The sequence below is a fragment of the Hibiscus syriacus genome, unplaced genomic scaffold (genome assembly GCF_006381635.1).
Source record: "Hibiscus syriacus cultivar Baekdansim isolate YM2019G1 unplaced genomic scaffold, ASM638163v2 tig00003041_pilon, whole genome shotgun sequence".
Lineage (NCBI taxonomy): Eukaryota > Viridiplantae > Streptophyta > Magnoliopsida > Malvales > Malvaceae > Hibiscus > Hibiscus syriacus.
In genome coordinates this window covers 6024555-6047092 of record NW_024061960.1, presented here as the reverse complement: position 1 = coordinate 6047092, position 22538 = coordinate 6024555, and the positions used below count along the sequence as shown (strand labels likewise).

At 37.8% G+C, this 22538-nt stretch overlaps 1 pseudogene; it reads left to right on the top strand.

Annotated features, from left to right (window-relative positions):
• Nucleotides 1–3145: 3145 nt before the first annotated feature.
• On the top strand, nt 3146–21133 carry LOC120166943 (annotated as a pseudogene).
• The last annotated feature ends 1405 nt before the right edge of the window (nt 21134–22538 follow it).

Here is a 22538-nt window from a genome sequence, read left to right as displayed (position 1 = left end):
AACATGTTTTTAATTCACTTATATTGTTTCTAACTTCTTAATTAGATCATTGACAAGTCAAATATGACTTAAAAATCCATTTAGAACTTCTTCCTCATCAATTCACTTAAAAACTCTTAATATTTAATCCTTCATAATTTATCCACCTTGGAGTTTCAACGCACCTTAATCTCTCATTAAGCTTTCTTAATACTCCAAGAATCAAAACTAAGCTTAAAACTCAAGAAATGATCAACTTACTAAGACTCGCATTTGAAATGGAGCTCACGGCTAGAGGAGAAGAAGAAGAAGAGCTCTATGGAGAAATATTTTCTTTTTTCCTACCCATTTCCATGTGTTTTATATCCCATAAAAGAAAGATAAAAAATCTTTCTTGTGAAAAGACCAATTTACCCTTTTATTCATTTAATAATTACTAACAATCCTTCACAAAATATTCCTAAATAAGTCCCTAAACTTTTTAATATTTCAAAATCAGACCTCAAAGTTTCAAAACTTTCATTTTAGTCACTAGCCCAGATTTTGGGATGTTACAATCCGCCTAGTGACAACTTATTATATCTCTCAACTTATTATAACATAAATAATAAATAACATATTAAGTTGTACGTACTTGAAATTTTAATAAAAGAAATATCAAATGTTATAATATTATTTATTATTATAAATTAATTTGTGTGTTGAATAAAAAAATATGTGATATAAATAAATTCTTATATATTAAAAATTAAAAAAATAAAGTGAATCAAATTAGGTGACCAAATCGGAACAAAAACTTAAATTTAGTGATGATTTTGAAAAGAAAATAGTTTGGTGACCAAAACATAACCGCATGAATAGTTGAGTGACTAACTATGTAATTTACCCACATGCTTTTTAACGGAGTTAACGGTTTAGGACAAATGAGGTAACGATTTAAACTTCAGGGGGCAAAATGTCCTGAAAAATACTTTAAGGGATAACTCGATACAAATGGTATAGTTTAGGATGCAATGGTAGATTTAAGCCATAGAAAAACAAGAAGCCCTTTAGACGACATGTTGAATGGAAATGAATATAAATGTTATGGTCAGCCAAAAATTACTTGGAAAATTCTTCATAGGACCACTTTTTCAAGTCATTTGGGGTTCAAAGACTCGTGAGTCCATCTCTTCACCATTTTATATTTCTTTTCTTATATACAAAAATGTAGATTCGATAATATAAAATATTATAAATATTAAAATTAATTTTCAAAATTCGTTGTTATCATTTTTTATAATATTTTTAGAATTCGTATTTGAATTCTGCACCATCACTTGATGATAAAATAAGATAATAAACTATGGGTAAAATAAATAGGGACGAAAAAGGCAAAACCCAATGGTCTAGTTTACAAATTTCATCATTAATATTTACTCTCTATGCTATTTTTCTCATTTGAACTTTAAAAGATTCCAATTTTCTCATTGAACTTAATACATTGAATTTTTTTCGTCATTCCGGCATTAAATTGTTAACGACTTTAAAACGACATCATTTTAAGAGAACAAAAATTTCACCAAAATAACATTGTTTTGCATCAATATAATAGCTCATTTATAACGTCGTTAGTGAGAAAACAACTGAGTGACCAAAAAAACCTAATGTATTAAGTTTAATTAGGAAATTGAAAAAAAATTAAAATACATTGAGTAAAATAAGAGAGAGTAAAATTTAATTATCAAATTTGTAATTTACCCTAAAAAAATAAAGCTTGAAAGATTCGGTTTTGCCATGCAGATCATTTGCATGGCCCAATTTGTATTTTGATTTTGACTAAAAACCCTAAACCCCATTTAATTCTTTATGCTTTTGTCCCACAAAATTAACCCATTGCTACCTCTATATAAACCGCTCTTCCCTCCTTCTTTCTCCATCAATTTCAAACACAAGTAATCTTTAGGGGCATTTGGGTGGGTAATGTGGGATTCCCATAGGAATGGAATCCACATTCCCCCGTTTGGTTAGCCTGGGAATCTCATTCTCGGTAATGTAAGATTGCCAATAGTATATTTTTTGGGGTATATTACCGGGAATATCATTACCTCCATTTCTTTAGGTATTGTTGGATTACCAGCGTTTTGGACTAAAATACCCTTAAAATTTTTTCCTTTCAAAAACATCATTCTTCTGTCATTGAATAATAAAAATTACACGAATGTTAAATTACAAATTTATCCTTAAACTATTTTAGATTTACAAAAAAAGTCTATAATTAAAATTTTATATGATGTTCAGGGGTTAAAATAAAATTTTACCCTTTCATTAAACCTTTTTATATTTTCAATTTTGTAAAAAAAATTATATAAATTTTATGAATTTAATTTTTTTAAAGAAAATATATAAATATTTTCCAACTTGTTAAAAAAAACAAATATATAATAAGGACAATTTGGTTAAATATACATTCTAATAATATTTTATTACTTTAACCAAACACGATAATCTTACATTCCTGCTAAGCCAACCAAACACAAAATACAACATTCCCAGTAATCCTATTCCCTGGTAATGTTTCATTCCCACTAGTAATCTTACATTCCGTGAACCAAACGCACCCTTAGAAATTTCTTCATGGATAAGCTTGTTATCCTAACATTTTTCCTCACCCATTTCTTCTCTTTTCCACTAGGGTACTTTGTGAATGGTGCCAATAGTGTTTACATAACATCATGTGCCCAAACTCGGTACCCCGATGTGTGCAACCATTACATTGAAAAACAATGTTAACGTAGTAGCACAACTCGACCAAAATAAATTCTCATTTCGTGATGTTTTCATTCAGGTGACTCTGAATCAAGCAGTTCGAGCTCATCAACTCAGCTCGTCGATTGACTCAAGTTCTTTCAATGATCGAGCCAAGTTAGCTTGGAACGATTGCTTGGAATTCTATGAGGATACCGTTCACCATCTTAATCAATCAACTAGCACCAACAATCCCATGGATTCTCAAACTTGGGTAAGTGATGCAATTGCCAACCAACAGACTTGTTAAAATGGCTTCATTGACTTCAACTTAGCCTCTCATTTACAAACCTTACCACCCATGTTAGGCAACTTCACTAAGTTGATTAGCAATTCTCTAGCCATAAATAAGGCCACCTTGGTTGCATCCTCTTCTTGCAAACAACAGGTGCATCGAAAGCCGATATCGTGGTGGCTCAAGACGGGTCCGGTAACTTTAAGACCATAACGGAGGCAGTGGCCGCAGCTGGTGGGGCAAAAGAACTGTTATATACGTGGAAGCCGGAATTTACCGGGAAAATGTATATATTAAGAGATCAGCTAAGAATATAATGTTAATTGGGGATGGAATTGGCGCCACCATTGTTACTGGCAGCAAGAATGCTCAAACCACAACAACTTTTCGTTCAGCAACCGTTGGTAAGATCTTCTATGAAGCATGCATAAATATCATTATCGTATATATACAGGGGAGACGCACGTAACTTATAAAATTTTAGAAGGTGAAAATATATTATTTATAAAATATATATAAAAATTTAAAATTTTCAAGAATACGATCATCCATCAATCCTTTCGAATCATCCCGATTATATGTCACAGTCTTAAACGAAATAGATAATAGTAAATTTTGAGTATTTTTGTATGTCCCCTATTTTACCAACAAAAATCAAAAATGATGATTAAACAAAAGATTATCACCAAACGTGAAACATAACGAAAAAATAATAGTAAATAAAGGTAAATAAACATTTTTAATACCTTTTTCGCTAACAACTTTTCCTTACAATTATTTTTCACACATCATTTTCATTTAACTCTCTGAATTTTATTTCTTCTCTCAGGTGTTTCCGGTGATGGTTTCGTGGCTCGCGATATAACTTTCGAGAACACCGCCGGACCACAAAAACACCAAGCGATGAACTTACGGTCCAGTTCGGATTTCTCGGTCTTCTATCGTTGCAGCTTCAAAGGTTACCAAGACACCTTATATGTTTACTCTCAACGCCAATTCTAGTCGTCGATTCATATTCGGAGATTCCATTGCGGTCTTCCAGAATTGCAACATATACATCCGGAGACCGATGAGCGGCCAAAAGAACACCGTCACAGCACAAGGGAGAACCGACCCAGACGAGAATACTGGCATAATCATCCACATCTCATGTGTGATAGCGTCATCAGATATGAGGGCGGTTCAAGGTTCATTCAAGAGTTATCTTGGGAGGCCATGGCAGAAATATTCGAGAACCGTGTTCATGAAGAGTACATTGGATGTGTTGGGAAATAAACGAGTACAAGTAATTTCCCTATAACCAGATTAGTGAGAATGCAAAATAAAAGCGGAAAAATAATACCCGAAATTGATAACAGAGTTCAGTCAATTATGCCTATGTCTCCGGACTGTTGTAGATCTTTTACTAAAGAGATAAAATTTACAGGTGTTTAAAAAACACTCATTACTCACAAGAAAACTCTCTAGTATTGGGAGAAAGAAATGATTTAGGATGATTTTGAAGCTAAATGGGTTAGGGTATTTATAGTTGAAGCTTAGGAACTAATCTTGTAATTAACCCTATTTTAATTATAATTAAAAATTGGGCACCGAATTTGGTGCCCACCCTTTTTGAAATGTGCATTTGCGGTGCTTCCTTTGCTGAAAAACCAAGCCCCCTTTGTTGACCTTTTCTAACAATCTCCCACTTGAAGATTGATTTTAATATGTCTTCACACCTCGATCAATGCAGCAACATTTCTAGTCTTGTTATTCTAGCATGCCAACTGAAGCTGAACACAACTTCAGTTTGTCCGTGGTCACCGTCTTTGTCAACATGTCTGCCGGATTTTGAGCTCCACTCAAAATCCCATCTTCCAGAAGAGACAAGATAAAATTATATCTCAATTGTATGTGCTTCGTCCTGGAATGAAAAGACAGATTCTTCACTAGATGGATAGAACTTTGACTATCACAATACAAGACATTATTTTCTTGTTTCTTGCCTAACTCTTCCAAGAAACTTTGGAGCCTCTCCTTGATGGCTTCCATAACAGCGATATATTCTGCTTCAGTTGTGGAGAGAGCAACTATCTTCTGTAGTTGAGAAACCTAACTCATTGCAGTTCCTCCTAGAGTATAGACATACCCTGTAGTACTTCTTCTGATGTCGATATTTCCGGCTAAGTCAGCATCTACATAGCCTGTCAGTATCGTATCTCCACCTTTGAAACAAAGTGTTTTGTTTGTAGTACCCCGCAGATATCTGAGGATCTATTTGGTTGCTTCCCAGTGTACCTTGCCTGAATTATTCATATACATGCTAACAACTCCCACTGCATGAGCAATATCTGGTCTAGTACAAACCATGGCATACATCAGACTTCCAATTGCTGAGGCATACGACACATTCACCATGTGTACACGTTCTTTCTCTGTCTTTGGTGACTATTCTTTGGAGAGTCTAAAATGAACACCTAAAGGTGTACTTACTGGTTTAACATCTTACATGTTGAACCTGGAGAGTACTTTATTGATGTACTCAACCTGTGATAACATCAAAGTCCCCAACTTTGTGTCTCTCTTAATCCTCATCCCAAGAATTTGCTTAGCATCGCCCAGATCCTTCATAACAATCTGCTTTGACAATTTTTGCTTCAAGTTTATAATCTCTTGCATGTCTGAGCCTGCAACGAGCATGTCATCAACGTACAATAATAAAATAATGAAGCTATTGTCGAACCTCTTGATATAGCAACAATGATATTCTTGGCATCTGGTAAAACCATTGCTACCTATGAAGCTATCGAACTTCTTGTACCACTGTCTAGGAGCTTGTTTTAAACCATACAAACTCTTCTTCAACCTGCATACCAGGTTTTTCTTGCCTGCCTCTATGAAGCCTTCTGGCTGCCTCATATAGATTTCTTCCTCCAAATCACCATGAAGGAAAGCTGTCTCCACATCTAACTGCTCAAGATGTAGATTCTCTGCATCTACAATTTTCAACACCAGTCTGATTATAGACAGTTTCACGACTGGAGAGAAAATTTCATTGTAGTCAATACATTCCTTTTGCTGAAAACCTTTGACAACCAATCTTGCTTTGTAGGGTTTTCTCCCATCGTGCTCTTCTTTGATCCTGTAAATCCACTTGTTATGTAGTGCTTTCTTGCCTGGTGGTAATTCAGCTAATTCCCACATCTGATTTGACATAAGCGAGTCAATCTCATTTTTCATGGAAGACTCCCACTTGACTGAATCCTCCACCTGTATTGCTTCATCATAACACTCTGGTTCACCATTGTCAGTCAATAACAAGTAGTGCAAAGAAGGCGAATAACGATGGGTTGGTTTAGGAATTCTGGAGGAGCGTCTTAGTTCCGGTGTGCCTGGTCCTTCTTGAACTGCTTCAGGATTGATCTGAACATCATTTCTAGAAATATCTCCAAACTCAGCAAATTCCTTTGTTTCAGCTTCAGTATTGGAGCTACTTGATTCTACAGTTGACCTGTCTTTATACATCAAATTCTCATTGAAAATGACATCTCTGCTTCAGATGATCTTTCAATTTTTGTAATCCCAAAACCGGTAACCGAACTCATTACCACCATAACCAACAAAGACAAATTTGTTGGACTTGACATCAAGTTTACTTCTTTCAGCAGAATTTATGTGTACATAAAAAATACAACTAAACACTCTTAAGTGTGAAAGGTTTATATCTTTCTTGCTCCAAGCTTCCTCTGGTATTACACCATCCAAGGGAACTGAGGGCCCACGGTTGATCAGGTAAGCTGCAGCGTTGATAGCTTCAGCCCATAGATATTTTGGCAATTCGACATGTATCCTCATGCTTCTGGCACGTTCATTCAGAGTTCTGTTCATGCGCTCTGCTATGCCATTCTACTGCGGTGTCATGGGATCTGTTGTCTCTATCTTGATCCCATTATTTGTACAAAAATCTCTGAATCTACTATTTCTGTACTCTCCTCCATTGTCAGACCTTAACCGCTTGACTTTCAAACCAGTCTCATTTTCCACCATGGCTTTCCATTTTCTGAATGTATCAAAGACTTCTGATTTCTTCTTTAGAAAATAAACCCACACCTTCCTTGTAGAATCATCGATGAAGATGACATAATATAGTGAGCCTGCAAGAGATGGAACTGAAGATGGTCCCCGTACATCAGTATGAACCAATTCTAATTTTTCAGCCTTGGGTGTCTTACCAATCTTTGCAAAACTGACTTTCTTTTGTTTGCCAAAGATGTAATCCTCACATAGTCCGACATCTACATTCTTTAGATCAAGCAGCTTCCCTTTTGAAAAAAGTGTCTTCATCCCTTTCTCGCTCATATGGCCAAGTCTTTGGTTCCATATGTTTGATTTTCCATCAGCATCTGCTGCTGCAATGATATTCTCTAAATTTGAGATTACATAGAGAGTACCAGTCTTCTTACCACGAGCAATGATGAGTACTCCTTTGGTAATCTTCTATTCACTGCCTGAAAAGGTTGTACTATATCCTTCTCCAAGCTGTCCTACAAAAATCAAATTTCTTTTGAGGCCAGGAATATGTCTCACTCTTGTTAGCTTCTGGTGGTCTGGTTTGGCAACTTTAATCGGATGTCTGCTTTTCCGACAATCTTCAAGGTTTCATCATTAGCTAGATGAACCTTCCCAAAATACCACTGACATAGTTCTCCATGATTTCTTGGCATGCGGTGGAGTGGAAAGATGCCCTTGAATCCAAGATCCATGATTCAATCGGACTGTTGACGTTTAGAATCATGGCATCACCTGTCTCCTCTGTCATGTTGGCAGATTCCTGTGAGCCGGTATCTTTCTTCAGTGCTCGACAATCTATTTTAAAGTGACCCTTCTTGCCACAATTATAACAAGTAAAATATTTCTTTCATGTTCTTGATTTTCCCCTTATGGATTTCGATCTGCCATGATTTAAATTTCTTTCTGAAGTTCTCCCTCTAGACCCCGTGTGCAAGGCTGAGGAGGTTAATGCTTCACCTGATTATCTCCTTCGAATTTCTTCACTCAATACCAGATCCTAAAAATCGTCGAATTTCAATTTTTTGTTTCTCGATGAGCTGTTGATTGCTGTAACAGTAGCATTCCAACTGTCTGATAGAGATGATAGAGAATTAAAGCTCGAACTTCATCATCGAATTCAATTTCCACGGAACTCAACTGGGTTGTGATTGTGTTGAGTTCATTTAGGTATTGAGCCACTGATGCCCCTTCCGCCATCCGCAAATTGAATAAACGCCTCATCAAGTGAACTTTGTTTGAGGCCGATGGCTTCTTATATATACTGGAGAGAGCCGCCATAATACCCGCCGTGGTCTTTTCATTTTCTATGTTGAAAGCAACATTGCGGGATAACGTCAGTCGGATAACTCCGAGGGCTTGTCTATCGAGAAGAGCCTAGTCTTCATTCTTAATGCCCTCTCGTTTCTTTCCTGAGAGAGGTTGATATAGATTTTTCTGGAACAGAAAATCTTCAATCTGCATCTTCCAAAAGCCAAAGTCTGCACCATCGAACTTTTCAATTTTCACATTCCCTTCGTCTGCAGCCATCGTTCCCACTCGAATCTGGCTTCGTTTGGATCGTTTCTGACAATTCTTGCGAACCACCGTGTATTAGAACACCTCCATCGACAAATTCGTATCGCCGACAAAATTTTTGCTATTCACGAAATTTACTATTCATGTAAATAGTAACCTAGCAAAAAAATTGTTAACTTCCTAAAAAGGCTACTTTTAAAGCCTTTTTCACTTAAGTTATTGTTTGTTTGAAAGCTCATTTTAGTCATTTTAGGATCATGTAGTTGCATATAGTTACATTTGTGGTTGTTATTTTATTTCTCAATGGTGCTGTTTGAGGGAAAGGTGCAGTTTGTCTATGGTGTGCAGGGAATAGCAAGGAAAAAGATTCTTTGGGAAGTAATGCCATGGCATCACACGTTGCTAAAGCAGATTGAAATGCCTTGGCATTTCTGGCGCAGAAAAAGACAAAAAGATATTTCTGCATGAGGACAACTGGCACTGGACAGCTGTCTCTGTACGTGGAGGACTGCTGTAACCGCCTGCCAGAGCTACCAATGGACCACTTCCACTTGGAGGATAAGGTTCATGCACAAAATGTGATTCTAGGGGTATGAGGGGTATTTCGCACCCAACAAACTCATCATTAAACCTAGATATTTTATTTATTATATATGACACCTCATGGGGGAGAAAAAGGAGAGAGCGAGCACACGCATAAAGCAGAAAAAATCAGATTTTTAATTTCTCTTTTTCCTTTCTTTTTCCTTGGAATATTCCTCCATTGATAAAGCTCCAAGGAGTAGCAAGCTAGGCGCCGAAAGGAGCTAGCGAGCTAGGTGGTTCGTGGTGGCCGAGAGAAGACCTCCGGTGGCGCGTCGAAGGTTTCTTCTCACTTCCCTTTTTGCTGTTATTTCTTTATATTATTTTGTGGGTTGTTGGAACGAATTTTCATGACTTTGTGTTTGGATATTTCGAACCCCACCATGAACTAACTTATTTGGTGGTGGTTGGTTGAAAGGTTGTTTAAAATTTATTTTTAATGGTATATTTAAGTTTATTTTGGTTCTTTATTTTCTTTGCTTATGAATGCTTCACCATCTAGGCTTGTAAGAGGCATGGAAATGTCCATCTCTTAGATGAAGGTTGGGTATTCGGAAGAATCCTAAACTAAAAATACTTGTAAGTATTCGGAAGAAACGCAAGATAAGATCCTCATAAGCAATGGCTATGGTATTTTCAAGGGATTTGAACGGCCTAGGATATTATTTAATCCCTTAGATCTCGGAAGAGACTAGGTTAGGATTTCAACGACTAAAAAGGGTGTCTTCATCAATAGGGTATGCTATCCAACATCGTTGAGTGAGAGCAGATGCCTTGGCATCCTATTCTGTTAGGTTCTTTTGAACACCTTAGGAAAGTCCTGTCGAGTAAGTAAAGACAAGATAGCTTAAATATACTTGAGAAATAAGTTTAGCAACCTTAGACCAATCCTTACCATTCATTTCATTGGAAGCTTGTCACGTGAGGATTTTTTTCTTATTTTATTTATATTTTTATTTACTGTTTTTACCAATTCTCATTGCCTCAACATTTCACCATACTCAACATTAAACATCCATCATTGCCACTGCATTTCCATTTGCTACACCATCACATCATCAATCCGCATCCACCAGCATACACATATCCATTGCCGTGACATTTGTATATATCAAGACTAATATACTTAGATAGAATATTATATTGCTTTGGTTAGACTTTTGTGATTTCACCCAATCCCTGTGGAGACGATACTCACTCATCATTATATTACTTGAGCGATTGTGTATACTTGCACATTATTTGCGTATATTTTATAGTACTCACAACACGCAACAAGTTTTTGGCGCCGTTGCCGGGGATTGGCAGCCTGAAGTTATTAGTTTTTCCAGAGCATTTTATTTGTTTTGTATTTTATTTTTGTATAGTTTACTTGATATTTTGTTTTATTTTCAGGTTTATTTAGTGTATGCCTAGAAGAAATTCTGAAGAGCCTTGGAACCAATAGAACCTGAGATTGAAGACTCTTTAGAAGAGAAGACATGCTCAAGGAAATAGTATCAGATTGGAACCAAGGCATTGGTCAAGATGACAGAAATCAGAATGCCGCGGTATTAAACAATGTTGAACCTGCTATCAGGCCTCGTGTTATTCGAGATCATTTAAATCCGATGATGGATGATCTGAATCCTGGGATTGTGGCACCCGAAATTCAAGCTGCACATTTCGAGCCGAAACCAGTCATGTTAACATGTTGAATTCCATTGGGCAGTTTGGGGGTATGCCAACTGAAGATGCCAGGCAGCACATTCGTAATTTTCTGGAAGTTTGTGATTCTTTCTGCCAAGAAGGAGTGCATGAGGATTTTCTGAAATTAAAGCTTTTTTCGTATTCATTGCGTGACCGAGCAAGGGCTTAGTTGAGTGGTGTACCAGCCGGTTCGATGGAATCGAATCCATGTATGAGTGTTGGGATCGTTACAAGAGTTTGCTTCGAAAGTGTTCAAATCATGGTTTTCATGATTGGACTCAAGTAGTCATGTTCTATAATGGAGTCAATGCACCCACGAGGATGTTATTGGATGCCTCGGTAAATGGGACATTGCTGGATAAATCACCTACGGAGGCGTTTGCTATCTTGGACAGAATTGCTAATAATGATTATCAATTTCCTTCCTCAAGACTTGGGAGTGGGAGGAGAGCACCTGGAGCATTCGAGTTAGAAGCCAAAGATTCGGTGTCCGCTCAACTCTCCGCTATTACTAATATGTTGAAGAACTTACAATGTTCCACTGATATGAAGGAAATGAAAACAACTAGTCTGGCATGTCTGTTATGCCAAGGCAATCATCACGAGAGCGAATGCCCAACCAACCATGAGTCCATCAACTTTGTTGGTAATTACAATCGAGGCAGCAACAATCCTTACTCAAACACTTATAATGATGGATGGCGTCAGCATCCTAATTTTTCATGGGGAAATCAAGGAGCCCACAATGCTAATCAACCTACTAGGCAGCAGAATCACAATGAGCCTCAAAGTTACCAAAATGCTATGCCATGGCATAATACTAACAAAGGAGCTTCATCTTCAGCAAGCATAAGTTCCTTAGAAGCTACAATTCAAGAATTCATATCTACTACGAAGACAATGCTGCAAGACCATTCTACTTCAATTAAGAATCAAGGAGCTTTACTTCATAGTCAAGGCGCCTTACTTCAAAGCCATAGCTCGTCTCTGAGAGCTTTGAAAGGTCAAGTTGGTCAGATTGCTACGGCATTGCAAGAGCGTCAGCAAGGACGTTTGCCAAGTGATACTGAAATCATTAAAGGGCCTGGAAAAGACAAGGATAGTGGCCACAGCATGATGATTCTAATTCCACTATGAAGCTGAATACAATGATAGAGTTCTGAGAAGGACAAGGAGGAGGATTCAGCCAAGGTACCAGATTCTGATGCCAAGGCAAAAGAAAATTTTATTCCTTCAGCTAAGGAAGCTAGACCTCCCCCACCCTTCCCACAAAGATTGAAGAAGAACAATGATGAAGTTCAGTTCAAGAAGTTCGTAGACATTCTTGATCAGCTCCATATCAATATACCTCTCTTGGAAGCTGTTGAACAGATGCCGATGTATGCCAATTTCTGAAGGACATCTGTACCAAGAAGAGAAAGTAGAGACTGTTGCCACGGCAACAGAATTTTGTTCTTCATTGAGTAAGTTGCCGCCAAAGAGAATGATCTCCGGGCAGCTTCATTATTCCTTGTTCAATTGGAGCTAATTCGTTGGAAGGCTTTATGTGATCTTGGTTCAAGTGTCAACTTAATGCCGAAATCGATATTCTGAAGCTTGGCATAGGAGATGCAACCCACCTCAGTTATTTTACAACTTGCCGACAAATCCCATGTTAAACCTGAAGGGAGAGTCGAGGATGTCATAGTAAGGGTGGACAAGTTTGTGTTTCCAGTCAACTTCTTAATTCTGGACTACGAAGTTGATGCCAAGGCACCAATCATTCTGGGAACCTTTCCTAGCCACTGGACGTATCTTGATAGACTGTGTGAAAAAGGTGAACTCACCATGAGAGTGGCTGATCAGTGTGTGACTGTCAATGTTTTTAGAACGCTCAAATATGTTGATGACACTGAAGAATGCCAAGGCATTTCTGAATTGAACTCAGTGATTGAAGAAGAGACTGAACATCTTTGCCAGAACAACTTCATTCAGCTAGCAGGAAATGAATATTGGGTGGATGATGAAAGCTTAGTGGAGTCCGACGACTTTCTAATTTTGGAGGAGCAATCTAGCTTAGTACAAGTTAGATCAGGTATGAATTTTGAACCTCTGAATTTTGATGAATTCATTTCTCCTAAGCCTTCATTATTGCATGCACCCAATCTAGAGCTTAAGACTTTGCCAGGGCATCTTAAATATGTTTACTTAGGTAGCGATGAGACTTTACCGGTGATTATTTCCGCTAACCTTACTGCTAACCAAGAGAAAAGTTTGTTAAGTGTTTTGATGCAGCATAAGAAAGCAATTGGTTGGACTATGGCCGATTTAAAAGGCATTAGTCCCACGATCTGGATGCACAAGATTCTGCTAGAAGATTGCCACGGCAATTGAATTGAACCATAAAGAAGACTCAACCCTGTTATGAAGCAAGTGGTGATGAAAGAAATTCTGAAATGGCTTGATGCTGGAGTGATCTACCTTATCTCCAATAGCTCATGGGTGAGCCCTGTCCAATGTGTTCCGAAGAAAGGAGGCACGACGGTGGTTACGAATGAGGATAATGAGCTATTACCCACTCGCACTGTGACCAGATGGAGGATATGCATGGACTATCGAAAACTCAACAAAGCTACGAAGAAGGACCACTTTCCTCTACCTTTCATCGACCAAATGTTGGATCGATTGGCCGGCAAAGTATTCTATTGCTTTTTGGATGGGTACTCGGGGTACAATCAAATTGCCATCGCACCAGAGGACCAGGAGAAGACTACATTTACTTGTCCATATGGCACTTTTGCCTTTAGGAGGATGCCTTTTTGACTCTGTAATGCCCCGGCAACGTTTCAGCACTGTATGCAAGCTATATTTTCAGATATGGTTGAGGATTTTCTGGAGATCTTCATGGACGATTTTTCTGTTGTGGGGATGATTTGAACAATGCCTCGGCAATTTAGCAAAAGTTCTCAAGAGATGCGAGGAGGCTGAGTTGGTCTTAAACTGGGAAAAATGTCACTTCATGGTGACTGAAGGCATTGTATTAGGCCACAAAATTTCACACAAGGGTATTGAAGTAGACAAGGCGAAAATTGAAGTGATTGAAAAATTGCCACCACCAACTTCGGTCAAGGGAATAAGAAGTTTTCTTGGACATGCTGGATTTATAGAAGATTTATCAAAGACTTCTCCAAGATTTCTAAGCCCTTGTGCACATTGCTTCAACAAAACCAACCCTTTGTGTTTGACGAATTATGCCTCGGCGCATTTACTGAGCTGAAACAACAACTGATCTCGGCACCCATTGTAGTCCCTCCCGACTGGACATCACCATTTGAGCTGATGTGTGATGCGGACTATGCCGTAGGAGCTGTTTTGGGGCAACGCGAGGTAAAATTTTCATGTTATTTATTACTCTAGCCGCACTTTAAATGAAGCACAATTGAACTACACCACCACTGAGAAAGAATTACTTGCCGTGGTATTTGCTTTTGATAAATTTAGACCTTACCTAATAGGCACTAAAGTTATTGTTCACACTGATCATTTCAGCTATAAAATACTTAGTGAACAAAAAGGATGCCAAGCCTAGACTTATTAGGTGGATCTTACTTTTACAAGAATTTGACTTAGAGGTGGTAGATAGAAAATGAACTGAAAATCAAGTTGCTGATCACTTATCTAGGCTAGAGAACAATTTTGAATGCCATGACACTGTAGATATCCAAGAGGAATTTCCTGATGAGAAAATTTTATATGCCGCGGCAATCCTGTGGTACGCTGACCTTGTTAATTTTCTTGTTAGTGGAATTGTGCCTTTTGATTTGAATAGTCAGGCTAAAAAGAAGTTCAAGCACGATGCAAAGCACTATTTTTGGGATGAGCCATATCTGTTCAAACATTGTGCCGATCAGCTCATTAGACGATGTGTACTTGAAGATGAGCAAAGTGATATTTTGTACCATTGTCATTCGTCCCCGAGTGGAGGCCATTTTGGTGGAGCAAGGACTGCTGCTAAGGTCCTGCAATCAGGCTTTTACTGGCCAACTTTGTTTAGAGATACCCAAGCATTTTACAAAGGATGTGATCGATGCCAAAGGACTGGAAACATCTCTAGACGACATGAGATGCCGCTGTAAAATATTTTGGAGATAGAGTTGTTTGATGTGTGGGGCATCGACTTCATGAGACCATTCCCATCTTCTGAAGGAAAATTATATATATTGCTTGCTGTGGATTATGTGTCAAAGTGGGCGGAAGCAATAGCAACATCAAGGAATGACTCCAAGACCGTACTCAAGTTTTTGCACAAGTATATTTTCACTCGGTTTGGAGTACCTCGTGCTATCATCAGTGATGAAGGAACCAATTTTGATAACAAGTTGATTGCCAAGGCATTGCTGAGATATGGAGTTCGACACAAGATTGCCACGGCATATCACCCGCAGACAAATGGCCAAGCTGAGAAGTGGCATGACCAAAAACTGATGCCACGACATTTTCATGTGGGGAAACAAGTCTTGCTTTACAACTCTAGACTTAAACTCTTTCCTGGGAAGCTAAAATCTCGATGGTCAGGGCCATTTGAGGTGCATTATGTCTATTCCCATGGAGCTGTTGACATCAAGAATAGACAATGGGAAAATCTTCAAGGTCAATGGCCAGCGTCTGAAAGCCTACAATGGAATTCCACCACCGCACTGAGAAGTGGCATACCAAAACTGATGCCACGACATTTTCATGTGGGGAAACAAGTCTGCTTTAACTCTAGACTTAAACTCTTTCCTGGAAGCTAAAATCTCGATGGTCAGGCCATTTGAGGTGCATTATGTCTATCCCATGAGCTGTTGACATCAAGAATAGACAATGGGAAAAATCTTCAAGGTCAATGGCCAGCGTCTGAAAGCCTACAATGGAATTCCACCACCGCAACACAAACACGTTTACGGCTGCACGATACTGAAGCGTGCCCAGAGGAGACCAAAATTCGATGCCTCGGCATGGAATTTGTGTCTGTGCATAAATAAAATTAACATTCAAGTTTTTTCTTTAGTTTTATTTTATTTTATTTTATAATTTTTTGATCTGATTTGTAGGACCACACTGCTGCAAACCGTACAAGGCGGTTACCAAAGGGAGGAAAGGACAAAACATTAATTTGAGAGATATTCTTTTGATTTGTTTCTTTTTATTTAATTTAATTTCTGACATTTACTTTTCTCTTTCCACAGTTTTGTCCCATCATCATCATTGCTTTTTGGCAGTTTTTCCTTCCCCCCATACACGCACAACCCCCACCACTAATTTCTTTCTTAACCGTCCTATCACCATTTTTCCTTCTTAAATTTTTAACTTTTATTTTTATCTTTCATTATTAATTTTTCTCTTTCATTTTAACTTTTACCTTTTTTTCTTTCTTTCTTTCATTCATCTTTTTTCTTTGTTATTTCTCCATAGCCGAATACATCCAAGTTTTAAAGCTTTCAAAAGCTTCTTCCTTTTTTTCATTTTCTTACTTCAAAATACTGAAAATGGTGCGCTCAAGACCACTCCAACCGACACGACCGCTTGGCAACAGTTTGAGAACGATGAGGCTAAGGTTCGGTTCCAAACTTCAAACCGAAACTCTTTTTTGAGTTGGGATTTTTTTTACCGAGGAAACCGGGTGGTTTTGGACCCGATTTTATGGACATCGTGACGCCGCTCAAATGCAAAGTTTGCCCGTCATCCTGGTTCGGTGAACGCCTCATTAGTTAAGGAGTTTCTATGCAAACATTTCCAAGCCCAATCAACACTCCACTTCGTTCGAGGTAAGCAAATCCGTTTTACATCCACTGCTATTATTGTTATTTCATTTGCAGGATGTTGTGGATAACCATGCCAAGTTCGAAGAGGAAGCAGATAGCAACACATACGATGGGATCTTGGAGGACCTTTGTCTCGAAAACACTGAGTGGAATGGTCGCCAGACGAGTAGATACTCAGTCAACCGGGAACGTCTTCAACCGCGCGCAAAGCTATGGAATCACTTTCTTAAGCATAAACTAATGCCCACCTCCCACAACACTACAATATCACTTTCACGCTTATTGCTTTTGCATTCTATAATGGTATCCCGTTCGATCGTGTGGGTCATATCATTGTTCAGCAGTTCACGACTTTTGGGTAAAAAGGCAAGTGCTTTGGTGTTTCCTAATTTAATTATCGCTTTATGTCGTAAGAAAAAGGTTGAGGAAAATGTTTTTGATGAAATTTTACCTGGATTATCGGTAATCACTAGGGCTAGACTTCCACTGTTGTTGGGAATTGAAAATCCCAAGTCTAACGACCCTGTTCATGAGCAATCTGCAGGTGCTACAGAATCGAATGCCGAGGCAAGGTTACTTGCTCTTGAGGAAGCTGTGACGCAGACTCAAGCTCAAATGCATGCTTTACACGGTGACATCCGTAACTTCTTTGGATATGTGAAGCATAGAGATGCTGTGATGGAATCATTCTTTCAAGAAATCATTCCCCACGGACAACGGAATTTTCCTGGATTCCCAGACGAAATTCTACCGGCATTCAATGCCGAGGCATCTCCAGAGCCTGAGCACGATGCACCTGATCCTCCTGCTGATGACCCTACTCCTGATACACACCGGTCCAAGACTCCTGAATATCCGCCCACTGTACATGTCGAAGAAACACTCAGCCCCGTCCCAGTACCCAATCCTTCTCATGCACAACGTAGTGGTCACCGTACCAAGACCACGGCTGGACGCATTGCGCACTATTACTCCAATTCTTCCGAGTCCAGCCCAGCACCTATCCGAAAGCGCACCCGACGAGGAGCTGCTAGCATCTCCAAAGCACCACCATCACGTAAACATTGAGGTACCTCTTTTGCATCCATTTTCATTTAGTTTCATTTCATTGCATAACATATAGTTTATAGATAGTTTAGTTCTCTTTAAAGCATTGAGGACAATGCTTCCCTTAAGTTTGGGGGAGGTATTGTTCTTGGTAGGTCATATGCATGATAACATTAGCATAGTATTATGCCATGGCATCAGTAAATGGTAGGACAGTTAGATAAAATGTTTTGAAGATACCCGATGATGATAATTTTGTTAGGCTAGAATCTGAATGTAAATGACTGTTGAGAATGATAGAACTCACTCTAGGGCTTGATGCTTGGTGAAAAATATTTACACGATTTGTATGTTCTCTATACTTAGAAAATTTAGGAAATTTTTATGAAGGAACTTTAGTTAGCCTTGGCATTGAAATAGTATGGTGTTTAAAAAATCAAAAACAACAAACTCCCTTAGAAATGAAACTGTGAATAATGCTTAAGCATAGCTGTAGAGGGACACTCCTCTTTGCCGTGGCATTTCCTGGAACTTTCTTTAATAAATGGAAGCCTTGTGCATATGAGTGAATGAAGAAGTCACAGGATGACTTAACTAGCTCGGGATGGAAGGTATGCTCCCTTTCATCTAGAGTGTGGGTGAGTAGGTGTGATGAGCTGACTCCCTTCGTAAAAAAAAAAAATCAAAGAAAAGGGAGTAAAAATGTGCTTAATGATAAGTAAATGCCTTGACAAAAACTAGGGGACTTGATTAGAAATTGTCTAAATTCGCTAAGTATAGATTGGATACAATCACACACACACACTACCACAAAGGATTTTGACCTAGAGAAAAGTACTTGAATTCTTGATAAGTCTAGCATGTTGAAGCCTATCGTTCTGAGGGTTGAAATTCAATTTTGTCCTACTGTCTTACTATCGAACTTTGCCATGACATTATGCTTATGTAACTGCTATCCATTGCTTGAGAACAAGCAATAGCTTAAGTTTGGGGGTGTGTTAACTTCCTAAAAAGGCTACTTTTAAAGCCTTTTTCACTTAAGTTATTGTTTGTTTAAAAGCTCATTTTAGTCATTTTAGGATCATGTAGTTGCATATAGTTACATTTGTGGTGGTTGTACTATTTTATTTCTCAATGGTGCTGTTTGAGGGAAAGGTGTAGTTTGTCTATGGTGTGCAGGGAATAGCAAGGAAAAGGATTCTTTGGGAAGTAATGCCGCGGCATCACACGTTGCTAAAGCAGATTGAAATGCCTTGGCATTTCTGGCGCAGAAAAAGACAAAAAGATATTTCTGCATGAGGACAGCTGGCACTGGACAGCTGTCTCTGCACGTAGAGGACTGCTGTAACCGCCTGCCAGAGCTACCAATGGACCACTGCCACTTGGAGGATAAGGTTCATGCACAAAATGTGATTCTAGGGGTATGAGGGGTATTTCGCACCCAACAAACTCATCATTACCCCTAGATATTTTATTTATTATATATGACACCTCATGGGGGAGAAAAAGGAGAGAGGGAGCACACGCATAGAGCAGAAAAAATCAGATTTTTAATTTCTCTTTTTCCTTTCTTTTTCCTTGGAATATTCCTCCATTGATAAAGCTCCAAGGAGTGGCAAGCTAGGCGCCAAAAGGAGCTAGCGAGCTAGGTGGTTCGTGGTGGCCGAGAGGAGACCTCCGGTGGCGCGTCGAAGGCTTCTTCTCACTTCCCTTTTTGCTGCTATTTCTTTATATTATTTTGTGGGTTGTTGGAACGAATTTTCATGACTTTGTGTTTGGATATTTCGAACCCCACCATGAACTAACTTATTTGGTGGTGGTTGGTTGAATGGTTGTTTAAACTTTATTTTTAATGGTATATTTAAGTTTATTTTGGTTCTTTATTTGCTTTGCTTATGAATGCTTCACCATCTAGGCTTGTAAGAGGCATGGAAATGTCCATCTCTTAGATGAAGGTTGGGTATTCGGAAGAATCCTAAACTAAAAATACTTGTAAGTATTCGGAAGAAACGCAAGATAAGATCCTCATAAGCAATGGGTTATGGTATTTTCAAGGGGCTTTGAACCGGCCTAGGAATATTATAACTTAATCCCTTAGATCTCGGAAGAGACTAGGTTAGGATTTCAACGACTAAAAAGGGTGTCTTCATCAATAGGGTAGGTTGTCCAACATCGTTGAGTGAGAGCAGATGCATTGGCATCCTATTCTGTTAGGTTCTTTTGAACACCTTAGGAAAGCCCTGTCGAGTAAGTAAAGACAAGATAGCTTAAATATACTTGAGAAATAAGTTTAGCAACCTTAGACCAATCCTTACCATTCATTTCATTGGAAGCTTTTCACGTGAGGATTATTTTCTTCTTATTTTATTTATCTTTTTATTTACTGTTTTTACCAATTCTCATTGCCTCAACATTTCACCATACTCAACATTAAACATCCATCATTGCCACTACATTTCCATTTGCTACACCATCACACCATCAATCCGCATCCACCAGCATACACATATCCATTGCCGTGACATTTGTATATATCAAGACTAACTATACTTAGATAGAATATTGTATTGCTTTGGTTAGACTTTTGTGATTTCACCCAATCTCTGTGGAGACGATACTCACTCATCATTATATTACTTGAGCGATTGTGTATACTTGCACATTATTTGCGTATATTTTATAGTACTCACAACACGCAACAAAAATTGACAAAATTCTCAAACAAAAGCTCTGATTACCAGTTGTTGGGAAATAAACGAGTACAAGTAATTTCCCTATAACCAGTTTAGTGAGAATGCGAAATAAAAGCGAAAAAATAATACCCGAAATTGATAACGGAATTCAGCTAATTATGCCTACGTCTCCGGACTGCTGCAGATCTTTTACTAAAGAGAGAAAAATTACAGGTGTTTACAAAACACTCTCTACTCACAAGAAAACTCTCTAGTATTGGGAGAAAAAAATGATTTGGGATGATTTTAAAGCTAAATGGGTTAAGGTATTTATAGTTGAAGCTTAGGGACTAATCTTGTAATTAATCCTATTTCAATTATAATTAAAAATTGGGCACCGAATTTGATGCCCATCCTTTTTGAAATGTGCATTTGCGGTGCTTCATTTGCAGAAAAACCAAGCCCCGTTTGTTGACTTTTTCTAACAGGATGGACTGATTGATAGAGAAGGGTGGTTACCGTGGAGTGGAGGCTTCGCTTTAAGCACTCTTTAGGCCTTTACTACGCTGAGCATATGAACACCGGCACCGAAGCAAGTACCAGTGGAAGGGTGAAATGGGGTGGATATCGTGTTATAAGCGCGGTCGAAGCCGGGAAATTTACCGTGGGGAACTTTTTAGCCGGAAGTGCTTGGATTCCAGGCACCGGAGTGCCATTTGAGGCTGGATTGTGATGGTTTTTCTTGATGGGGTTGATTTTCCCATTTGGAAGATGTAAATAGGAAAGCGACCCTATGCTGAAATTATTGATAGCTTTATAGTTATATAGGTGATATACATAGGAGGGTGTTATTAAAAAGTTAAATTTGTCAAATTAAAAAAAAGTGTTGTATAATTGGCATTAATGCTTAATTTCATGACATTGTAGTTGTACATCTACTATTAATCAATATAATTAATACCATGTGTTTGTCTTGCTAATTTTTTTCTTTTTGATTTTGAGTTTATGTATAAACTAGAAATACATTTAAAATAACACATTAAGTGATCTAAATGGTAAAAGAAAATGTTGTTTTTTTCTAGAGTTTTCATGATCTGGTAGTTACGTATGCAAGGTGTGAATGCATTGTTAATAATTAGGAAATATTTTAAACAAATATTATTTTATAACTACCCAAACAATTATAAAAAAATATTTAAAATATAATATTAGCGTATGATTCTCAATTATATATATATATATAATTGATTCAATGAGTTGACTCTTTTACTTTTTGTAATGTCCAATTTTGATCACTCCATAAACCCAAATTAAGTCATGGATTATCTATCAATGGTTATCCCTTACTTTTTAAGATATAGTTTTTCTTTTCTTTAAAAAACAATTTATTAGCATAAAGTTTTTGTATAATATATGAAGGATTATTAGCTAATAATGCCGAAAAAGAAGCAAGGATTAGGTAGCATATTTGTGTGGTATATGTTGAGTTCTCCTTGTATTATTAGTAGTCGGCTTTCCTAGTGAAGCTGTACTACTATTGAGGTATACACTACAACACCAAGTGTGTATAATTATGTCTATATTTACAAATTATGGCGTGAACAAAAATATAGACGTTGAAAACCTTTTAACATTTTATTATAGGAATTTGATATTTTTTTGCATTTATTTAAAAATATTTCATTAAAAATAAACACGATTAAAAGGTTTATCTTTAAACTAAACATTTTTAAAATATGACGGACTTATAAAATCACTTTGCAAAGTGAAAATATGTCTTTCACTCTAGGCTCACAAGTGAAATATTTTATAAAGTATAGGTATATTGAATATCAAACGCGCATATGATATTAATGATATTTATGACTGCATGTGAATACTGTTCAACTATGTATTTATGTATTTATTTATACATGCTTTGCATTTTATCTATATTTTTAATTTTCTGACTGCCGGAGGTCTTCCACGGAAGCTACTCTCAACCTGGCGTTGGGGGTAGCTTATTACCCTACCTCCCCCTTACCCCATTGCATATGGGAATTGAGTTTTGTTGTTGTTGTTGAATATCAAACAAATCAATTACTTTTTAAGTATTTTTGGTTTATAGTTCTTTGATATGTGTCAAGACTTATGGTGATTTTTAGGGTATGAGATACTTCGAGGATGAAATATGTGTTGGGATGGTCCCTTTTAATGAGA